The following is a 22,251-nucleotide window of genomic DNA, read 5'->3' as shown; positions in this document are numbered from 1 at the left end:
GGCGTGGCCACGGCAGGGACCCGCAGCGTTGGGAGAGGCGCGGGGGGGGGCGGGTCTCGCCGCCTAGGCCACGCCCACTCGCTGGCCGGCCGCGCCCGGCCCCGCCCCTCTGTCCCGGCCGGCGCGTGACCGGGCGCGGGGCGCGCACGGTGCGCGATCGTGCTTTTTTTTTTTTTTTTTTTTCCCCCTCCCGCGTGTTTTTGGGGTTTTTTTGGGGGGTGGGAGGGGTCGGGGAGCTGATTTGCACCATGCAAGGATCCCCACCGGGGCCTCGCAGGCGCCACGCAGCCCCGCTCCACACCTTCGTGGGCTTTGACGCGTGCACCCTAAGAAGGTTTGCGGGGGTGTGCCCTTTTATTTCCCATAAAATCTCCCTTTTGGGTTTTTTTAAGCCATTTGCTTAAATAGCTGTTTGCTCGGGGATGTGCTCGTGACTTTTATATATATATATACATATTTGAAAGCTGCCTGGGCACCTTGCCGTGGGGTTCGTGCACGCCTGACACTGGCCGTGTGCTCCTCGCCTTCACCAGCGTCGGCTGGTTATCCACGTATTTACTATGTAGGAACAAAGAGTCAAAGAAAATCCTTAAGGCTCTTTTATCCCAAATAAAGCAGGGCTGCAGGGAGGGCCATCTTCGCCAGGCCGCTCTGCTGCTGCTTCAGTTCACCTTTGAGAGAAAACAAGAGAGGATTTGGTAAAATTTTCAGCTGCTGCTGTTGGAAAAGGCTAAACAGATGGAGAGGACCCACAGGATGGAGTGTAGCAGGTCCTGCTCCGGCCCCTTCGTGTCTCGGGTTTCCCCATGCAGGGAAAAACCCTTTAAATTTTTTCACCTACAATACATGGATGTGGGAGGGAAGAGGTGAACATGGAGCAATTTTTTAATTCCACATGGAAAAAAAAAAAAATCACGTGGTCCAAAAGCTCAAGAGATGGGTGTAGAAACAACTATAGAAACTGCATGTGCACAATAGATTTAGGATTATTTCCTTTCTGTTTGGGGGTAACGTTGAGATCAATTAAGGTCATATGCTGTCCCAGGCTAAATACTAAATACTTCTTCGTTTATTAAAGACAGGAAGAGGAGTTTTGAAAGAGAGCAGGAAGCCACGAAAACTGCTTATTTCTAGATTTCCCCCCGACGCTCGTAGGAAATGAATACCTCAAAGTCCTCCATCCCCCTGTCAAATGGGGTTGAAATCGGCCAGCAGCTGAAAACATTACACAGAGCCGAGAGAAGGCAGAAGGACAGATGGATGTGAGCCCAAAAGCTTCTTTTCCTAAAAAATTGGGTCATGTGCAAGAGAGATGGCAGCAACAGGGCTGAGAAATGCCAGGAGGGAGCCTGGGCTGAAGGCGAGATCTGCCCTGTGCTTCTTCCAGGGAGGCACCATCCCCGTGCACCAGCAAGTATGAGTTAGTAGTAGTAGTATTTTACTTAAGGAAGCACCTAAATTGCACTAAGATCTCCCCGAACCATCAAAAAGCAGCCGGAGCGCTGACAGTCTAAGAAAGCGATGGCAAAGACACGCTGAGAAACCAAATTAATCCTTTTTTTCCGGCACTGCGGAAGCCGACCTGTCTGAAACGGGGGATTTCAGCAAGAGTCACTGTTGCGGTGAACAGATTGCTGCCCACCTCGATGTCCAGGCATGGACAAACTACCACTGGGATCGCAGATGTCCCCGTCCATTCGGCACAGGCTGTTTTTGCAGCCCTGGTTTTGTGAACTGTTTGGGGCACAGCATCCTTCAGGACCTGGTTTAAGAGATAAGTGAGTTGAACCTAAAATGCAAAGTGGGGTTTAATCCCTTGGCAACACCTTTGAGAAAGGAGAACTTGCACTTGCTTGAGGCTTTTGGGGAATATCTGCCTCTGTCCTTGCTGGTTGGGGAGATTTGGGGTGAGCTCTGGGGCAGGAGCTGTGCTGGGAGGCCACGCTCTGTGTGTCCGTGTACAGGCTGATACGGGGAAGCTGCTCTCGAGGCAAAAGCAAAACCCTGTTAATGCGTTTATCCCCCATCCCCAAATCCCCTCCTGGCTGTAGCTGAGTTGAGCAACCGCTTGTTTTACAGCCCTGTCTCCATGCCCGGACTGTGAACCAGATCAGGGCACTGCTCTGGGTTAAAAATAACCCTTCTCTCCTTTTTTTTTTTTTTTTTTTTTTTTTGCTTTATTTTTAACCCAGAGCAGTTCCTCACTTTAGCTCATGGGGCTGGGGGGGAGGAGAGAAGATGCTCATCCCCCCATCCCATCACCTACCCTCCCCAGTGAAAATGCGGTTGGTGGAGGCACCAGCTGGGGTGCAAAGCGAGCTGAGGGGGCTTTATTTCATTATTATCATCTACGAGATACGATTTCATTCTTATCATCTCAGTGGAGACCCGAGTCGATGCTGTGTGCAAGGAGCCGGTAGAAATTTGGCCCCGCGATCTGATTCATTGATGACAGCTGCTGTGATGCAAGACGAACACTTTGCCCAGTGACTCATGACATTTATGAGAAGGAAGAGGCCTCTTTTTTTTTTTTTTTTTTTTTTTGCAGCTGGGAGAGCAGATGTGTTGCTTGCTTTCTCTTTTCCGTGAAAAGCCGATGTGGGAAAACGATGAAATGGGAAGGGGTTCCTCGGGGCCGCTCGGCTCGTTTGCTGGGTGCTCCCAGGGTTGCAGAAAGTCCTTTGGCTTTTTCTGGATGGCCCCTTTGGAACTGGAGAGTCTTCCTCCCCGCAGGGAGCCTCGGATGACAAATCTGCTGCCTGAACTACACCCTGTTCTTGCTGCCTGTTGAAAAAAAAAAAAAACAAAACCCAACAAAACCCCAAGTGTTTGTGCAAGGCGATTTTCTGAGGTTATAAAAATATCATCCGGAGTCACAAAGCGCCTGAGCGATGCTTTTCCTTTTGCATCTGCCATAGGAAAAAATACCACGGGCTGGATTTGCTCTAACTCCAGGGTCCCTAAAAGTAATCTTTTCCCCCAGCGTGGGCAAGTTGTCTTTATTGAGATAACTGATGATAATCTGCTGGTATCTGCTATCGTGGGGTGATGGAGACCTCTGAGCTGGTGGCACTGGTGTTTAGCCACCGAATCCCTCCTGGTGGCGATGGCAAAGTCATTTTGGGGTATTTTGGGGTGATGCTGGGGGGGGCACCCATGTGGAAGGGGCTGAAGGACACAGGGGTCGATAACTGCTCTGCTTTCTGCTGCCCTAAAGCTCCAGCTCTGCCAGGCTGTGTTGTCGGGTTGGGGATTTCTCACCTTTGAGTCTCTCACTTTGGGGTGGGAATTGTAATTACTCACAGGAGCTGAGAAATTGTGTCCTCCCCCAGCAATTTGCTACCTTATCTACCAAAACCATGGTGATTATTCCTTGGATTTGTGGTCCTGGGGTCACCTATAGATGGGTCTGGGCTGTTGAAAAGCCAGCAGATCTAATCTTGCTGCTCACGTTTTACCATCCTGGCAACAAAAGGAAAGTGGAAACGGGGAGAAAAACAAGTTAAACTCTAAATGGCTCCCTTGGTAGGCAGCAAAATAAAAATATTTGCAGCAAGAGCTTATATTTTGCCATAGTTTCCCCACTCAGAGCTGACTTAGGCGGCACAAGGACCCACGCAGCCAGAGCATTTTTGAGAGCATCTCCGATGTGGGACTGAAGCCTGGAGAGCAGACGAAGCAGATCAGCTCTCCGCTCGTGACACCGATTCCCCGGGGACGTCGGGCAAATTGCTGCAGCTCTCTCTGCCTCACTTTTTTCTCCTTAATTTGGAAATAGCTGCATTTCATGACTCAGTGACGTGCAGTGTAACCTGCTGGTGAGAAGAACTTTGTATAACATCAGCATTGCTAATTGCTGACACCTCTGGATAAAGCTCTCGGCTGCATCTGCAGTGGGATGATGCCCTGTTTGAGCAGCCTTGGCCATGACTTTTGGTACCCAGGGAAGATGGATTAGAAAGGACAAGTTGGTTCCTCTGCTGTCATCTATCCATCCCTCCTCCCTTCAGCTGCTACAGGGCAGATGTCCCCACTGAGCAAGTCCCTCAGCTCTTCCTCAAGTCAATGGAGATAAAGAGGAGTGATTCACCCATCCTGCTCCAGACATCACCTCCAGTAACTCTCCGTCGCCCACTGAGGGAGGTCTTCAGGGGACACATCCACCTCCAGCTAGCAGGATCCCTCCTGCGACGACAGGCAAGGATTTGCCGTGCCCCCACCATTGTTTCGACCCCAACCGCTTCATTTACTCAGCATGTAGGTTGGAAAATGCACGCTGGCAGGATGCTTTGCCTGCAAAACACCCTGTGACCTGCTCAGCCTGCCCCTGTAACTCAAACATCCGTGGTCGAGGTGTGCTCGCTGGAAGCTGCATCTTCTCTGCAGAGCTCTTCAAATGTAGAAGTGTTAGGACCAGCACCGATTACATCTGACAGCATTTGGGGCATCTGCAGCAGCAGTAGAAACGCATTCCTGAGCACTCACCTGGGCTATCTTCACAAAGTGCTGCTGTCCTCTTCTCCCCTCCTTTTTTAAGCAGCCAGAGCTCCCCACGAAGGGGATGATGAGCTGAATTCACCTGCACGTGCGGGGAGATGGCTCTGACCACCAACTTACAGCAGCTCCCGAATGCTCCGAGCTGCGAGCCGAGAGGCTGCTTGTGTTTTAGGAGTGAGCAATAGTGTCGGTATTTGACCCATCCTGGGAGTTGAGCAGCTCAAGACTCAAGACTTGTTAATGGCATTGGTTGGTATTGTGAATGGTTGGTCTCTCCCTCCACCTTCTCCGATTTTGGGTTTACTTTGTGGCAGCATTTTAATGTCGGAGGTAACATGGCAGTGCTGCGATCAGACCCGCAGCGATGGAGCTGCGGCTGGAAATGCAGCTTCGTCGGGTGTCCAGATCCGTGGGGCTCAGCTCCACGTGGGGTGGAGATACGGACAAGCACCATCGTCCCCTGTCTTTGGGCTTCCCTTGAGCACACCAGCCATTCCTCACCGGTGCTTCCAGGTCTTCATGGCAGGGCTGCGCGATTCCCCACAGCTCAAAGTATTTGATGAGATCAGGTCCTCAGGGATATCTGGTTTTCTTGGGATCCTCGAGGCTTATCCACAAAGATACTCGCTCCTGTGACACAGATAACTTTGAGCTGCTGTGGGGATTAGAAATACCGTCAACTGGGGAGTCACCTAAAGGTCCCACAGCCTCTCCTGTTTGGTGGCTGTGTGCTGGAGGCAGCTGGTTGCTCGATTTGTGATCTGCTGATCCACTGTGGCCACCACATGGACACTGGGTCCCGCAGCTGGGGACATCCCCCCAGGCACCACGGAGCCCAGAAGAGCAAGAGACCAAGCTGCAACCTCACGGTACTTGTTTGGGACAAGGGATTCCCAAGGCTTTGAAGAAAGAAAAAGTTGCAACCATTTTGGGAAGTCACAGGCCTTGTTTTAACAGCACATTTCTGGATTTGTGTTGGTACAGCTTTGCCCTTGAGCAAAGGAGTTTCTCATGCGTCATGACTTTGCACGAATGGTGCATTGCTGTCCTTCGTTTGCAGCCAGCCCAGAGCTTAAATTCAACCTGGCTGTGCTGCCCACAAAGAGACCAGGCTCAGCACACGAATTAGAAGTTAGTCCTTATCCATGGGGGACGTGAAGCCCTTCAGGGGATGCTGGGATCCCTTCCAGGAGTATGAACTGATGGTCCAACTCTGCTCGGGCTCAGGCTGCTCGGACTAACTTTATGAGCAAGCCTGGGTCAATGCGACTGAGTTCAGTGGGCAGCGCTCCCCTTCCAGGGAAGTCTTGTAGGACGTGCTGTGTTGGGTCTGGGCTCTGGGATGGGCAGTGCGGCAATGCCAGAGCATATTCCCTTGTCTCATCCTACCCCCAGCCCATCAGACACTGCCAGAGCTATTCCAGGTTGTCTCCTGGAGGGTAGATGCTCTCCGAGTATAAAGGCAGAAGTTGGGAGCATTAAAATATCCCATTTGGAGAGCTTTGTGCAATTTTACGGAGCTCCATCAGGGAAAGCTGTTTGTCCATCACCAGGGTACCATGCTGCCGTGTAGGATTTGATGTGGCACGTATCCTTCTGCTTTTAATGACCATGCACACAAAACCTGGATTTTAAACACTCAGCTGAAATATTTCCCCTCTAGCAGCACAGTGCTCTGAAATCCCTTGCTTTGCTAGCAAAGCTGCCACCTCTGAAACACTAATATTGTGTCCTGCCACCCTTGGCTTTTTCCAGCCAGGATTCCCAGTTAATGAGCTGTAAAAGAGGGGAGCGCTCCGGCTTTCCATATAAAGTCGCTTGGCTATGGAGATCTAGAAGAAAATGTAACACCAGAGGTATTGAGGTTATTATCACAGCGTTTTCCTGGATGGGAATGAAATTTCGGCTGTTCTCCATCATCAAAACCTCATTAAGTTGCGCAGCCACTAATTGATATGCCCAAACCTGACAACTTGCATCCAAAGAGAAGACAACAGTCGCCCTGGGACCTGCCAATCAATGTCACAGCCGTCCCAGACCCACGGTGAACTTTGACCGCCTGCAAGAATGGTAGCGATTGTTTCATTTGCGAGGAGAAAGATGGAAACCAGCCTAATTATAACATCAATGTCAGGTCACATACCCCCACTGGACACCTGTGTGATGGAGAAAAAAAAACCCAGATGGCAGCTATTGGGGTCCAGCTTCTGTGAAACTGCCTGAGATGTCGTGGCCGCTTTGGGTTGTCCAGGCTGGAAAAACATCATCTTGAAGAGCTTTGTTCATCCAGCATCACTTTTGTGGAAATCTGAGGATGCACACTGCAGGAAAACTGCAACTGGTGTAACGGCAGGAGCAAGAAATGCCAACGTGCAAGGAAAATCCTGGACCGTTTGCAAAGTCAGAGTCAGTTTGACCTCAGCAGCGGGGCTGGGCATGCAATACAGAGAAGAAAGCAAGCAAATGACTGCTCCTAAGCTCCCATCTGCTGAAATCCAAGTGTAAATTAACCTAGGCCCCTGTCTTGGATAGTGCGGTAGTGCCTAAGCATCCTCCCATTTTAATTGTAGATGAGAGCATCCTTGCTGCAAGATGCCCTCAGTGCTAAAAGTTCACAGAGGTCCACCAGAGTTCATGGGAGGAAAAAACCCTGCAGGACTCTTAATCCAACTGTGGCTCTGAGCATCCCTGGGAGAAGATCTGCCATGGGCTGGCCATAACATTCATCGGTAGCCCTGTGTGGTACATACAAACATCACAAATGAGGACCTTGAGAGGTCTTCTTAGCTAAGGCATCATCTGCAAGGACATCTTCTTTCCTAAGACCACACAGCAGCAGAGGAAGAGCTTGATCTACCAGCTCCCAAGCAAGGACTGGCCAAGGGACAACTTCACGGTTGAGATCCCAGGGTGTCTTTTTTATCCCCCCCTGCCCAGGATGCAGGGGAAAACGTGTGCCCACCCCGTGCTATGATCTGTCCTCTGGGATTCTGCAGTCCCTTGGGCAAACACCCATTTACTTTACGTTACTCCTGTAGGTTTGCAGCGTGCGCGCCACGCTTATCTCTAGGGAAACAGCTGTGATTTATCCTCGAGAAATAGATTGCAATTAACATTTAAACCCATACCCATGATGCAGTAACAAAAGCGATATAATGAATCAGTCTTTTAATAATAAGCTCCGTAACCTTTGAAAACTCAGCTGGGTGGGAGCTGGGCACCCAGCAGATAACATTATCGCTGATGCCGGCGCTGTGGAAATCGCTCCACCCTTCCCCGATCCGCTGACCGGTGTCCAAGGGGCACATACTGGTCACTAATTAGAGCTGATGCTATGAAAATAAACTTATGCCTCTGCAGCCAAAATAGAGGTTGGTTCCCTATTTTATTCTGCAGGGACAGATGCGAGCTGGCCACGGGGGCTCGTTCCCAGTTTAGGTCCTAGTGATGTGAGATGGAAAGGCTGGAGGGGATCGTCCGCCTCTTCCCGTCACCGTGTGAGAGGCAGGCATGGGAAAATGGGGAAAAAATGGAGATTTGGGGCCCTCGGTGGGGATGGTGCTGGGTGCGGGGCAGCTCTCCTAACCCACTTGCAGCCAGCATCCAGGATCTGAAGCCACGCATCTCTGGAGGTGTGAAATCTGTAATTATAAACCACTTAATGAACGTACGCTTGCCAGGTGGCTTACGTACAGCTGGGGGCCAGCAGAGCCCATCACGAGCTTGGCCCTTGGCCATGGCATGAGCGTGGTGGGGACGTAGCTTTGGGATGGGCCACTTGGCTGACGCACGGAGATGAAGGTTGGGCAGGAATAGGTCTTCTTGTAGAGATCTTTTTCCCCTGGTCCAGGTGGGAAGGTTGGCTGGTGCCTTCAGCAGAGGGGAAGACATGGGTTTGGGATGTGTCACCTGGAATTTCTTTAGCTATAAAACGCTACGCTTCTAGGCTCTAGTCCTCTGAAAGGTCTTTCTCCTTGGGTGTAGACTGTGCCTTTTGGTGGGGAGGAATCCCAGCTGGCCATCCCAGGAGCAGCTGCTCATCCGTGAGGTCCCGAGACTGAGTCACCCTGGAAGTTCCTCCACCCCGCTGGCTCCTCCGGAGGAGCTCAGCCTGACCACGTCTGACTTCAGCTGCTCCGTTCAATACCTCCCGGGAGGAGTCTGGGCCCAAATCCTTTTTTTCCAAGGAACAAACTACAGCAGTGAGTTTCCTTGGCTTGAAATCCCTCCATCAGCTGCTCCAAGATGTCCTGAAATAAATAGCTTTCCGGAACACTTGTCCTCATGGCATCTCCTAAAGCAGAAACCGTCATCCTGATTTCTCCCCTGGCACCCGAGGAAGCCCCAGAATTCAGCTTTGAGCTCCCGTAGGGTCTAATCCTGTTCACAGAGGACCAGAGGCTGTGCTCAGGTGATGCTGGCTGCTCCCCCTGGTTTCAGTGAGGTCTCTAATGGTTTTTTAAGTCCTTGATCCAGCCGGGGCTGCTCTTTGCATTAGAGCGGGGCAAGGGCAGGACTTGCTCTTCTGTGAGAAGTTTTTGCAGTTTCATTTCTTTTTTTTTTTTCATACTCTTTCCAAACCGAAATGAAAGCAAAAGTGAAGCTCCCCAGAAAATTAAAATTTGAAACCAAATAGTAACAACTGGCAGCTCTTCGCAATGCCAGACCGGAGGGCACATTCTGGCCACGGCTGGCTTGAGATCAAGTAGGAGACCATGGAAAATTGGGGAAAAAGAGGGGAAAAAAGAAAAACAAACAAGCGGTTCAAAAAACGCCGAAACTGAACATTTTGACCACTCTTCTCCAGGGAGAAACAGCATCATACGTGGACTTTTTCTGCTCATTTTGCTTTCCATGAGTGAACGTGCTCGCAGGGAAGGACATGTCCCATTGGAAAGTCTCTGCATTTCTTCCCGGAGGGGGAAGGGGTGAGCTGCCCCTGGTATTTTAATGCATTAAAAAGAACAAACCTTTGATAACGTAACTGCCAGCCATTTCAAGACGCAGCTGATGCTGAAATTAAAAGCTGTGTGAATTCACACTCTAATCAGGACAGGCACCCCCCTCCTGGTAAACTGAGGCACAGAGGTCTGCCGAAACTGCAAGAGTGGAAAGGCTGGCTCCAAAAAAGTTTTTCAGCCTCATTTTATTTTTTTTGGCCGTTGGCTCCCAGGGAGTTTTCTTGCAGCAGATGGCAGCAGCGGGTTTGCAAAGATGCCGTGGCCGGGACCCGCTGGGTGCTCAGCAGCACCCACACCCAGCCCGAAAACCCGGGGACGCCGGTGAGATGGGCTTGCACAAAATGCCCCATCAACAAACCAACGAGCATTGCATTCAGTAGCAAAACATCAAAACTCAATGGTCCGGACGTGTTAACCTGTGTGGATTCTCCAGTGTCTAATAGAGGGGTTGAGCAGCCTTCCCCTCCCCTGCGGCCCTGGTGGGTAAATCTCTCCTCTGCCCAGGTATTAAATTTTAGAAGTTGTATAGGGCTCTAATGACCCCAGAGACCTCTGTGTGTTTGATGCTGAAGCTGTATCTCCTCCTGCGATGTTTTGGAGCTGGGGCAGACAGACCCACCCTGCCTTCTTTATCCTTATTTCTCTGCAGTGGCATTTCCCCCTGGAATCTCAGATGGTCTCTTAATAGTCTGTGCTTCCTAATGAACATGTTTCCCCCCCCCCGCTTTTTTTTTTCCTAGCTTACTTTCTGAAATCAGGGAGGGCTCTCCTGTTTTTTGTGTGTCCCTTCCACAGGATTATCAGTCTATAGGCTCATTTCAGCCCAGTTCAGCAGCAGATGGAAAAATCCCCTTCCCAAACACTGGATGAAATTCCTATGGGAGCAGCCATCCATCCCCTGCTTACACCCTCAGGCCAGACCTACACCTGGCGCAAATACAGGACCGGAGGACAACAGAGGCAAGTGATGTGCCCAAGGCCACACAGGCAAGACATCGGTGGCAGACATGCCCTCTAGACCCCAAAATGGGGGAGATGAAGCTTTTCTCTCCATCGAGGCGGGGTTGCTGGTGCATTTGTGTCGAGCATCCCTTGGGGACTGGGCACAACGCAGCCAGCCAGCTGGGGCGAGGGATGTGGCTCAGCCCTTCTCCGGGATGGTTTTGTTTCTGCCAAAGTTAATTTAGGTTTCTGGACAGTTGCTGTCTGGGGGGGGGGGGGGTCAGGGAGCTGATGTCTGAGTGTGACCCACTCTGGGGGACAAGGGGATGGGAGATGGGGAGGCTCTCCAGTCCCGTTCCGTGTGGGTAGAAACCAGATGATGGCTATAAAAGAAAAGGTTGATTTTTTTTTTTTCTTTTTTTCTTAACATACATTTCTGTGTATTCCTATGCATAGATTTGCATGCATTAGCTGGCAAACGCCTCTGCAGCTGGTGCATGAGCAGAGCAGTTGGGGAAGAGGTGGCAGCGAGGGGGTGGTTGCCTGTGTGCGACCCTTAAAAAATGAATCCCTCTGCCCGCAGCCTTCACACACACACACTGGCCGTGGAGCCAGCAAAGCCCCCAGCCGGGCCACCTTCCCATTCTGCACGTCCCTTGTCCTCGGGCGATGCATGGGACACGCACATTGCCAGGACGGGGCTCCGAGCTGCATCCCTGCCCTGGGATGTGGAGGGACCACTGCAGGACCATCCATCCCCACCGACCCAGGTCCCTTCTGCCCCTCGCAGCGGGTGCGAGGGTGGCTTTGTCCTCCCGGCTCCTGGGTGGTCCGTCCCCCCGGCATCGGCGAGTGAAAAGGTTTCTCTGAATCGCTGCGTTGCTTTATAGCAATAACTGCGGGGAGTTATTCTCCCCAGAATTAAGTCCATGACCGGTGGAAGGGCGTTAAGGTAGCGCTTCGCAGCTCCAATTATCTTGGCCCCTCAGAACAAAAAAGCAGATTGTGTTGCCGGACAAAAGGCGTTTTCTATGTAACTTCTTGTCTTGAAGCATTCATAGTGTGTAATGCCGATATAAATACCCGAGAGCTAGGCTATCTTATGTTGTGGGCAAACCTCCCATTCAAAATAACTGTTTGCTGGGGAATTGTGTTCGGGAGGGGAAGCCAAAAGCGGATTCAGTGTTACAGGCCTGGGTGGATGCACCATCTTTAAGGTATGAGCTGGATAAAATCCTTGCTGGCACCAGGGTGGGTAGGAGAGGAGGGGTGCCAGGCTGGGCCGAGGAGATGGGATGTGCAGAGGGGCTTGTGCAATGATCAGGGACGCTGCCAGCCCCTGTTCCCGCAGCTTTTCCTCCCTTTCTCCCTATTTCTAAAGCAAAAAGCAGTGATGCATCACATACTGCTAAACACCTGGACCCCCGAATTCCGTACCCAACTCCTGACCCTGGGACACTGGTGGCCAAGGACCACCCGCCACGTGAAAGTGATGCCTCCATCCCCCTGGTTACCCCGTCATCTCATTCGGATGGCAGTGCCGTCCCCAGAGGAGGTCACAAGGCAGGGGGTGACCCAGGGGAACAGCTCAGTGACAGTCAGAAGCTAAAAGACTCCAGGAAGTTATCGCACTGCTCTGTGCCTCAGTTTCCCCGCTTGAGCTCTGGGCTGTATTTCAGGGCTCGGAGTTGCTCTGTGGGAAGCCAAAACCCTCTGCCCGTACAGCATCCTCCACCACCACCCCACCACTAGCTGGGACGAACTGGGAGGGTGAATTCTTTGGGGAGCAGTGGAGCTCTGCAGGGAGAAATCATAGTTTGGAAAGCACCTGCAGGTTTATTAACCCTTATGCTCCCAAATTTCTATGAGAAATGAGCTCATAGCTCTGAAAACGGAGTAAGCGAAGGAAACAAATCTGCTTTTCTTCATTTGGGCTTTTCGCTTTGCCTCCATGCAGAAATCAGAAATGCAGATTCATGCCCACAGCGGGTGCATTGGCGTCCCTTTGGGTTACCCTGTTAATTGGTTTGGCTTTATTCCTATATTCCCCTGCTGATGCAGACCTCGGCCAGGACCATGGCCCTACGGGGTGAAGGTATAGCTGTACGTACATCTGTCCGTGCATCTGGCAAGAGAAGCAGCAGAGGAGGACACAGCTGCGTTTTAAGAGAGCTGATGCCAGGCATCGTCTGCCCTGCAACCCAGCGCTGGCATCATCAGCCATCACTATTTGGGGACAGGGGGGGTCTTGTCACTTAGTCCCCACCACGAGTTTGCTCACACCGAATGGATGTGCTGGAGCACAGCTGGGGACGGGTGGAAGGATGGGGACGGGTGGCACCCAGCATCCTGCGGGAAACAGCTCCAGGGAGGTGACAGCAGAGACCACGCTGTCATCCGCGCGAGGTCGTCAGGGCATCAAAGGCTGGGGGGACAGTTGGGCTGGCAAAGACTGTAGTTCCTATAGCTGATGGCTTCCCAAAACTGGGGTGGTTGGCTTCACCTTGAGCCACCTCTCCATGCTGAGGGACATGGCCAGAGTATCTTCTGCACCCAAAGCCAAGCCCAGGCTCCCCGTCTCTGTCTTTTTGCCCCAAAAGCTCTTATTATGTCTCAGCCATCACTGCAAACCCAACTTGGTTGGCCAAAGGGGGCACCGACATTTTTGTTAGTCTGGTTTCCTAAAATAAAAGGAATATGTGTGACCACATTGCCTTGTCTTTTGGTCCCTGTCAAAGCCCATGAACCTGGTGGGCGATGTCCACCAGCTTGCCAGCAGGTGGTGGTCAATGTATTTTCTCCAGGAGACCTGATGCTCGTATGACACCCAGGAAAAGAAGAAGAGGGGACATGAGGATGGTCAAGATATTGCCATGGAGGAGTCTATAGGGACAAGGGAAGGGGGTGAGATGTTTCACACGTATGTCATTCACATTACCATTTTAATGAGTTAGACATATAGGTCTAACTCATTAAAAAACCCCAGCCAACCCCAAATCTGTTGATGACTGGGTTTCCTTAAGCCCATTCACAGGCAATTAATTTTTCACCTGCAATGTCAACGTAGGGCTTGGGCTGCCTTGACCACAGCTGTCCCATCCCGTGAGGTCTCCGGCCTGCTCTGGAACCCTCCCATAACACAACCACCGTGTTATCCCACTTCCCACCAGCTTCCAGGGAAACTAGATCTGCAGCTGGATGTTATGGCTATTTAGGCTGCTTTCCTGGGGCAATAAAACCCACATGTTTATTGCTATCGGGTGTCTTCCACCCTGTTTCTCCCCAAGTAGCTTTTTTTTTTCATGCTTGAAAAGTTTCCTTGGTATTTGACAGTAGAGAAAAGGTCTCAAAAACCATGTGTTGGCCAATGCTGTGTCTAAAGTGGGCTCTCGCTGCCCCATGGTGTCCATCATTGGGTTTAACATCAGGAAAACCCTTTTCTAACAGCATCAAGAGAGAAAACCACCTTGGAAAAAAAGAAACTGGAAATGTATGGGCAGAAAAAGGCAGGGACAGGCAGAAAGGGATAAACTGGTGTAGGACTTCTTGGAATTAACTTGCTGGGGAGGTTGGAGGCCAAAGCCCGTGAAGAAGAGGACACAGAGGCTCAGGCAAACTGGTTGTCCAAGATCAGAAGTCAGGTAAGGGATTTGATGTTGCTTGGACCCCCCCTTGGGCACCCATGCCCTGGGAGCATCCCAGGAATGCCACAGGAGAGTGGCAGCAACTGCACGAGGTTTGGCAGATTCGGGCTTGCTTCTGGAAGTTGGCCCATTTTTGGCGGCTACCTCTGTTTTCATGTTTCAAGCCTCCCTTTGAACAAAAGGCAAGTTAGCTGGAAATGGTTTCCATGAGATACGGAGGAATTTTGCTGCAGACTGTGCCACCTGGACTGGTCCTATATCAATCACTTCCATGGGATTTTGAGCCATTTTCCTCTCCGTTGCTCATCACTGTTGGCTTTGCAGGACTGAGCCAAGTTTCTAAGGGACTCTGTGTCTGGTGTTACCATCTCCAAAATGCTATGGGATGAGGGACACAGCAGCCCACGCACCATTCAGAATCTGGCCAGGATGACCAAGAAACAGCCTTCTAGAAGTGACTTTGCTCCTCAAACCATGCAAAATGCGCTGGTTTCAGTCTAATGCTCTTGGGTCCCCTTGGGTTTGGCTTTACCTGTGCATCACCCAGAGATGGGGAAGCACTGTCTCCTCATGCTCAAACCGCTGCGTTTCTTTGTGTCATGACCACATTTGTCCTGAGGGTGGAGGGGTGTAGAGGTCTAAGGGCTTGGATTTATCTCCGCTAAGGGGGAGATTTTGGAGGCCCACATTCCCTTCCCTGGCATTGGGAATAAAGTAGAGGGCAGAGTGAGTCTTCAGGGCACGTTGTTGTGTGACTGAGCTGAGAGGAGGGCTCAGCTCCAGAGCCTGAGAGCTCCTGGGACCAGTGCCTCCAGCTTGGACATGTGAATGGTGGCCGTTTGCTCTGAAGATGCCCCTCAGAAGTTTTCGAGCTAGTGCAGCATGTGGGGGATGTGAAACCCGGGCTAAATCAGAGAGGGGAAGGGGAAATGCCTTGATACATCATCTCAGCAGATGATGGAGATTGCTGCTGCTGGAGGGTCGTTGAAGCCATGGGTGGAAGGGAGACTCAAAGGTGGGGATGGCTGTGGTTCACAGCAAAATCATTTAACACCAGTAGTTTTAGTAGGGATTAAGCCATGTGCTTCATTAGTAGCAATCAGGGCTACTGTTTGGGAGCAGGTTACCTCCAACATTTTTACACTGTTGTCCCAAGCACCAGGCGTGAAGCAGAGCCCGGTCCAGCATTGGAGTCAGTTGCCCAGAGAGCTGTGACATCTCCAGAACATGGTTTTGTGGGCCTGGATGATGGTTGGACTCGATGAACTTGAAGGTCTTTTCCAACCTAAATGATTCTATGATCTCCATCCTTGAAATCTTTCAAGACCCAACTGGGTAAAGTCCTGCACAACTTGGTCTGATCCCATCGGTCACGGTGCTTTGGGCGAGAGGTTGCACTAGGGACGTCCTGAGGTCCCTTCCCACCTGCGTTGTCCTATAACACTGTGACCTGAGTGATCTCTGATCTGTCCCTGGGTTTGGAGGCTCTTCTTGTTTCCACGATAGCTGGAAGGTTTCATCAGAGCAAAGAGCCATCACCCCGGCTGTGTCCTGGCAGCTGGGACACTGCTGCAGGGTTTGGAGGAGGTCCTGGAGGTCCTGGTCTGGCAAGAACCCCGATCCATGGGTGGTGCTTCCTAAATAACTAAAATTTTACTCCCACTCCAGCATTTTTTAAATTTGTGTGAAATGTTCAATTTCCTGTCACAGTCATTTTATCAAAACAGTTTGGAAGGAAATTATATTATTTTTAAGCTAAAAAGAGTCCATTTTATTTTGGTAGTATGACTGCTTCAGAGACTTATTTTTAGAAATTTGTTTTGAACAAATCACTAAACTTGGAAAAAACAGTTTTTCATTAAAAGTTTCTTTTTTTTTTTTCTTTTTTTTTTTTCTTTTTTTTTTTTTCTTTTCTGGGACCAGGGCAAATATTTGTAGTCCTACAGTCCTATAACTGAGGCACCCATAATCAGAGAGATTGCAGATGGAACCCATGAGCCTTTGGCGGTTGAACCTCTGCCATCCATAACGTCGGGGTTTTTCCAGGGAACGCAAACCAGAGCTGTGCCCAGAGTTGCCCCCAACACAGCCCATCTCACCCCACTGACTGGAGAAGGCACTTTGGTTCCCAACACCAACTCTGCAATTTGGGTGCCCCGTGGTGGGTGGTATGACCTGCTCCTGTTTCTCCTGGAGTGGGATCAAAATGCTACAGCTCTCTGAAGGTGCTGGATGGGGCTCCTTCTCCTCCTTTTCCCATAGCGTGTGGGTTTTTGCAGAGGCAGTAACCCAGGAACTGCTAGATCCATAGACCCAGCTGGCCCAAAGATGGTCAGTTTGGGCTATATTAGAAAAAGGAGCCCATTTCCTCTGTTTCACCCATGCTTGTCTGAGATAGTTGCAGCCCAGCCCGGCCCAAGAGTGCTAGGTTTTTCTTATCTTGCAGTAGAAAAGCAAATAATCCTTCTTGCTCAGGTATCTTGGAGAGAAGCATAGCTGCCTTCTCAGCATGAGAAGGTGTTAACTCTGAACACTACTGATGGCATTTCTGCTTGTCATGTGCACTGCAAAATCCTGCACTTTGTGGCAGCAGTTTCCCACTAACGTGCTTTGCCAGAAGGTTTTCCTGATTGCCCTGAACCGCAGTAGCTTCATTTGGAGGTTGGGGGGTCACATATGAGTGGGAATTAACTGACTGCCCATGCTCAAGTGCTCAGATATGGCCAGACACACAGGCTCCCTCCATGGCCCCTTCGCAGATCACCCGGCAAAGCTTTCAATATGTATAAAAGACAGCTCCTCCTGGCAATAAAAACCCAGAAAACCAAGCAGAATAAAATCACCAGGGCTCAGTGTTCCTCCAAAAGGGATTCACTGAGCTCTTTTCCAGGCTGCTGCCCAGCAGTGACACTGCCGGCGGGGAGGCAGCGCCTGCTGAAGGGACATTTCCAACACTAGATGGTGCAGTGACCCTAGACATGAAGGAGCAAAACTATCTTGCTTTTCTTTAATTCACTCCTTTCTTGCCCTGCATCTCGGTCCCCAAGGGAATTTGGGGCAGAACAGCTCTTTTTCAGCATTCAGGCAGGTTGCCACCCCTTGGTGGATGCTCAGCATCCTGCGGTGGGGACCGTCCCTCGATGAGCTGCGGTGGCCGAGGGATTAGGGTCTTGCCTCTGGGGGACATCACCCATGCCAGGAGGTGAAGCAGGGATCAGGGGGATCAGACTCTGGGTCATTTCCTTGTTGCCTTAACACGTGCGGTTTTTCCTCGGCTGCACAAAGGCGGAAGGTCAAAGGCTGGGGATTAAAAGGTGACGGATGGACATCTGCGGCTGAAACACGGAGCGGTCGTGCCCGGGTGTCCGGCGGCGGCGGCCGTCCTGCTTTATGGACAAATTGGCTGCAAGGAGATGGGGGGGAGGTTGTCCAGGGCTAAGGGGCATCCTTGGATCTTGCGTCGGAAGCCACTGGGGTGGCACAGGACATGGCCATGCTGGCTCGTCCCTACCTGCCGTAGGTGTTCTGAACATGCAGAGCAAAGGGGAAAGCACTTGTGCATGTTCCTCCTTCTCTGACATATTTCCCATCTCTCGTCCACGTGGGACATCTGTGTTTGGACCTAATGGGACAGATTTAGCCAGCAAAATGCTTTTTCCTTAATGATTTGAGAGGACACACGTGCTGTGGTCCCTCAGCCCTGGTGGTGTCTGTAGCAAATACCTTCTTCAGCAAGTGAGCAGGAGCCTCCAGGACGGAGGTCCCTGCAAGTTGGTGCCTCAGTTTACCTCTGATTATGAAAGCAATAAGCAGATAACCCTGCTCTCCAGAGGTGCTGTGAGATTCAGGACATGCTGAGAAAGTGTTTGGAGCTCCCTGGGGTATTATTACAAGGCTACTTCTATATTAAGAATGGTTGATGTCTTACTTGTGTGTCTTTCCTTCTTGTCTCATGGCTGCTGTGCCACCTGTGGGCTGTATCTCACCTGGCTGGTATCTCCATGGCATGATGTGCTGATGTGAATTAGAGGAGAGCCTTTACATCAGTTTTTTGGGGGGCTGGTGTACCAGGGATGTACCCAGATGTGGTTGGTACCCAGAGACTCTCCTCTCCCTGTGCAGCAGGACAAATGGTCGTCATCTCCGTGAGGACGTTAATAGATTTTAATGGGCCTGAGCAGCTTTACACAGTCCACCCACACCTTCTCTCCATGGGCCCATCATCATCACCGTCTTGAAAAGAGCAGGACCAAAACCTGAGTGGTCCCTAACGGCCCAGTGAAGGTATCATCTTCGCCAGCTTGGAAAGCCCAGGGCCAAAACCCGAGCTGGCCTCAAATCTCATGCAGGGTGAACAGCGACAGCTCTCTTCATCCCGTTGGCTCAGTTTTGGATCCCCCCTCCTGGATTTTGGGCCCTCGACGGCTGTGCCTGTATTCAGCTCCTATTTGTTTTTGACAGTCGGTGTTCTGCAGCTCAGATGGGCTCTTTGGTCCTTGGAGGTGCTTGGACACAAGAAAGTGTCCAGCTCCCAACTGAGGCAGCTCAAACTCCTGCTCTTTGATGGGTGGATCTGGGCATCAACGTGGCTTTGAGCAGGGGGTAGTTGTAGGAGCAGATCAAGGAGCAATCGATCAAGTGCGGGACCTTATGCCCATGTCCCACACCGTCCCTATACTGTGGGTCTGTCCTCGCAGACGGACCCAAACTGAGCCCCAAGACCACATGCCTTCAACCTTCAGCCAAGAAGACAATCCACCAGACCCTACGGGAGATGGAGCCGCTTTTTCTTCCTCAAGCTGGACCTCCCCGTGAAGACAGATGAGGGTCTGGCTTCTCTGTCCTGGCCCCACCACCCAAAACCTTCCTCTGGGGTCAAGGCACATGTTTGGGCCACCAGACCTTGCAAGGTTCTTCAGCAAGCTGGGGCGCAAAGCCTGAGGCGGGGGAAGCCATGCCGTAGCCCCGGGCGGTGGGAACTTGGGCGTTCGCCTTAATTGAGGGCTTCAAAAGTCACTCCCAGTGCTGGGAAGGTGACTTAGCTCAGTAATGGCCAAATTCTCAAATACCTGAGGCTTGAGTCATGGCTCGAGGAGGAAACATGCATAAACAAGCAGCAAGCCAGGAAACTCCACCGCTGCGATGGACAAAGGTAAAAGTCAGTGGCTTGGTATGCCTGCGCGATAGCAGCAAAAACCCAAGGCAGCAGGTTTTAGCTGATAATCGCAGCACCCGGGGCTGTGCTCACGCGAGTGAAGGGAGGGCAGATTTAGGCAGCGCGGCCGAGGAACACCCAGGCAGCCGGAGCTGCACCGCCGGTCGGGGTGGTGGGTGAAATCGCAGCGCTCCCCTGGGATTTCTGACTGGGGAGGGGGATAAAAACAAAGTTCATCCCCTGGGAGGTCAGCACGGTGGGGAAACTGAGGCAGGGAGCATGCAGGAGGTGATATCTCATGTTTCTGAGCCCTCGGCGTGACCCCAGTTTCTCTTCTCTCTGCCAGACCAGCGCAGAAAATAAACAGCCCCAAATCTCAGCTGTCAGGCCTGGATCCCAGTGGGGCTTTTCGTATCCCACCCCTCTGAATTCCCCCTCCAGCCTGAGGAATGAAGGCAAAGAAATTTCTCCCAGGTAAGGTCAGGCATCACCCCAGGAGCTTCCAACCCATGTTCAGGCTTAGCTGCAAGTCCTGAGGATGGAGGTCCTTCTGGCTCTTTTCTGCCTCAGTTTCCCCTTAAGCAAAATGAGACCTATCAAACTCCTCCCACAGGGATGCTCTGAACATAGTTACACGTTCTGAATTATTCTCTACTGAGTATCCAGCCAGCAAAGAGAGAGAAAATCAATGTGGTGTTGGGAGGTGGATAGAGGAGACCTGGTGCACCTGGGGAGAATGGAGAACTGGTGAAAATCCATCCTCACTGGTGCCCAGTGGCTGTGGGGCAAAGCGGGCACAACCCTGCGGTGTGGGGTGAAGCTGACCCACGTTCTGCTTTTCCATCCCTCGTCGATGTTGGGGGCCTTATCTCATGGTATCAAGCCCTGAGGAGGCAGAATCGCTTCGTTCAGGGCGCCCGGCTGGCCGGTAAACAGCCGAGGAGCGATGGGCGTGCGCCGAGTTTGCCTTCCTGGCTGGCACGCCGCTTATCGCTCTCCCGGCATTTCCCATTTTTTCTGGTGTAGCACTTGAAGGACAAGAGAGACATTGTCACTGTTCCTCGAGCTACCAGGCGGGGGGCACAGGGGGGGGAAAACACCCTTCTCGGCCTCTCTCTGCCTGCGCCTCTGTCTCTATAAATCAAGTGGATTTGTGCGGCTCCCCGGTCAAGTATGGGCATTAGCGCTGCGATGCGAAGTCATTTCAGTAATGCGCACCCAGGAATGCGCCTTATCTGATTTCCCTCCTGGATTTTCTTTTTCCCAGTCCTGCAAACCAAGGCTGAGGCTCCCCCTCCCTGGGCTCACAGACCGAGATGTCCTGGGAGAGCATCGGTAAGATGCCGGTGGGATTCACCGGAGCCTTCTTGGTGAGCACGGACCCATCCCACGTTGCTCAGGGAAGGGAATGAGGCGATGACAGCCCCCCTTGAGCAGCTGCAATTTGGGGGTCGAAAATTCAACCCTTCCTCTTTGCGCTGCCGGGCGAGGCAAGGGTGGAAAAATTGCCCTGGGAGCTCAAATATAACCTAGGCATGTGTACAAATCACCCCACAAATAGATTCCCCTCCGGATTATTGCAGATGGGGAGCTTTCCGTGCTGGATTTCTTTTGGAAAAAGAGCTTTTCCTTTACCGGAGCGGGAGGGGGCCGGCGGCCGGGGGAAACACGCCTGGAATGTGACAAGCCTGTTCTCCTGCTTGTTTGTGTAAACGAGTTAGGTCTATTCCCTTCCTCTCAAAGTGCACGTTTTTAAGCCTCCTTGCAAAGCAAATTTACTTTGAGAGCACATGGATGCCAGCACGGGGGGCGGGGCATGGTGGTTGGTGATGATAATAGTTAATAATATTAATTATTGAGAATAATAAAAGCTCTTTCCTTCCCCAGAAGTGATGGGTGGTGAACAAGGGCTCCGTCCAACACTGTCCACCACTTCCATGTCCGTATCTCTTCTCACTTGTCTCCTACGAGACCATCTGGCCATCCCCAGCTGGGAATTTCTTGACGAGATGGTTTTCCATGAGGAAAAGCTCAGGTGTCCACAGCTGACCCTTTTTGCATGTCCAGGGTGCAGTGAAGAGCCCCTCAGCTCCTGAGTTGAAGCCGCAGCAAGAAACTCTAGAGCAGACCACAGAGCAACTGATAATTCACTATAAAACCCAGAGATGTGGATGGACCCTGAAGGCTGGTGGGTGGCAATGTCCCTGATGGGTGAAGGACTTGCTCAGCTCCAGAAGGACACTCAGCTTGGCCCTGCTGCTATCCCGGGAAGAGAATCTTTTATTCCCACCCCTGACGCAAAGCTTTGAGAGGTCGCTATGAGGCAGTTCAGAGGACAAAACTCAGTTTTTTTGGCCTGAGAAAGTCACTATCATCCCCTCCACTGCCACCTTCAGTTATATCTTAGAGCAGTTATTGGCAGCAATATCTTAATAATAATAATAATAATAATAATAATAATAATAACGACAATTATGATGGTGATGATCTGTGGTCAGTTACAATATCCCTGGAAATTTCAGATGCCAGCAAGTGCCTGGGGAATAAGCCCCTCTCTAAGTGATGTGCAAAGACCCCAAAATGTCCCCTCCCGCTCACCACCCCAGGCACCAGGAGAGAGGCAAATTTTCAGGGTTTTATCCACTAAAACAGACCCTGGAGCAAGGGATTGGGTTTTCCAGAGTGATTCTAGGTATGGCAAGCAGCTGTGGGCTGCCCGTGCTCCTCGGCTACCTCCCATACGTGACCAGACGTTTCAGATAAAATCCGTGGACATCCTCAATGTCTCATGTTTCTCCCAAGCCAGGCAGCCAGCTGTATTTTTCCTCCTTTCCCTGTCATACCTGGCTGTCAAACCGGCTTGTTGCTGTTGGGCAGGCTGGCAAACAGCCTTGGCATCACCTTATCACGTCCTCCCAAACAGCGTTTTAGCTGAAGCTGTGCAGGTGAAGACAGGCGTGTGGAAAGGCACGTCTCCAAAGGATGCAAGGTTGGGGATTTATCCTATATGTACAGGTAGGGAAACTGAGGCACTGAGACAGCCAAAGGCAGC

Source organism: Buteo buteo, chromosome 2, assembly GCF_964188355.1.
Source record: "Buteo buteo chromosome 2, bButBut1.hap1.1, whole genome shotgun sequence".
In the NCBI taxonomy this organism is placed as follows: Eukaryota; Metazoa; Chordata; class Aves; order Accipitriformes; family Accipitridae; genus Buteo; species Buteo buteo.
Note: the sequence above shows the minus strand (reverse complement) of the source record.